This window comes from Talpa occidentalis, unplaced genomic scaffold, assembly GCF_014898055.3.
Source record: "Talpa occidentalis isolate TD23 unplaced genomic scaffold, MPIMG_talOcc4v2.1 talOcc4.15, whole genome shotgun sequence".
In the NCBI taxonomy this organism is placed as follows: Eukaryota; Metazoa; Chordata; class Mammalia; order Eulipotyphla; family Talpidae; genus Talpa; species Talpa occidentalis.
Window position 1 is genome coordinate 25,815,354 of NW_023601543.1, and position 1,668 is coordinate 25,817,021.

The following is a 1,668-nucleotide window of genomic DNA, read 5'->3' on the forward strand; positions in this document are numbered from 1 at the left end:
TGATCTTTAACTTCAGAAAACAGAAATCTCAAATGGAACAGAAAATCCATGACTTGAATTGGCAGTATTGACTGACTGCAGTGTGAATTTACCTTATATGGGCATTTTCAAACACCACATGGCCAATTCTGCCTGAACTGGTTTAGGATTCTACTTCCTCAGATGAGAAGATTAAAGAAGACACCTCTGTTTTATTTTCTCTCTTCCTCTTTCTTTGTTTAACCTTCCTTCCATGTCTTATCTCTTTAAAACACAGGAGTCAACAATATTTCTCAGAACCAAAAATTCAAAATCAAATAAATACAGTGACTACAAGACCAGACCTCAGATCTGTGTTGTGATTCATTTGTCTTTGTTGTAAAGGATTTGCAGGATAGAGCCCCCACGGAAGATGAAAGCGTCAAATTAAGATGAAAAATGACTGCTTGAAACTTGGACCATTGGAGAAGCTTTTTGCTGGGCGGGGACAACTGCAAGCAGGGGAAGAAGAGCATAAACAATCTCTAAGGTATGCACAGCAATCTTCTTTGCTAACCTCCAATGGAAAGGTAGAGTCCTTATGCAACAGGGTGGTCCCCAGGAAAGGGGGAGGTTCCCTGCCCCACCCAAGGGAGGGTGGAGCTGAGCAGCAAGAGAAGAAGCTGCAAGAAGAGACTGAGGAAGGAAGGAAGCAGGATGGAGCAAGGAGACCTGGAGGAGGCGCATGGAGCCTAGAGACACGTGGAGAAACTGCGCTTGTCTTTTGGTCGTGGACTAGGTGACACAGACGTGGGTGAGACCCATGGGGAGGTGACAATGGCAGCTTTTATCTTGATGTTGATTTTGCTCTTTTCCTTCCGGACTTGTCCGGTTGTTTGTGACCCTTCTCTGTGGGTCCCCACTGGAAGATGCTTTAGACTTTTAGCAGGCTTTGGGGCTTTGCTCTGCGCCATTCCCATATGGATGGACTTTTACCCACAAGGGGATGGGTAACTTTGGGTGCTTCATCTAGAAACTAGACTCTTTGCCTTACCTGTATTGTTTCCTAGTTTTATTAAAGTTCCTTCCCATTAAAGTCTCCTATGTTTTGTGTTGGTGCGGCGGATGGCAGAACCCTTTTAGAATAGGCAGGTTTGTGGGGTTTGGGCTGCCCCTTTCCCTGTCCTATAACACTTATATGGGGCCAGATAGACTGGAACAACGGGAGAAATATTTACCCTCCCCCCCCCACCCCTGGAACATTTGGCCATTTCTAGTTGTCTGACATGGGAGAAGGTGCTACTAGAGTCCACTGGGTGGAGACCAGGGATACCGCTAAACATCCTGCAATGCATAGGGCAGCCCCAACAACAAAAAAATTTCTCAGCCCCAAATGTCAACAATACAGAGTTTGGGAAACCCTCTCTATAGAAAATTAATCCCAGTGAAATAATATGGCACCTTAGAAGGTCTTTCTAATTTGTCGTGCAAGCCAAATTCAAACAAACAATCAAAAACAAAAACAAAAAACCCCTAAGAAACAAAAATAAAACAGGCAGTGTCTAAGTCCAAGGTGAGATCTATAGAGAAATGACAATTGAATTTGTGCTGATCCATATTTTTTGGAATATAATTTTGCCTTTTAATTTCTTCTCAGGGCAAAAGCATTCAAGTCGGTTCTTAAAACGCTGAGCACCAACATGCCTTGAG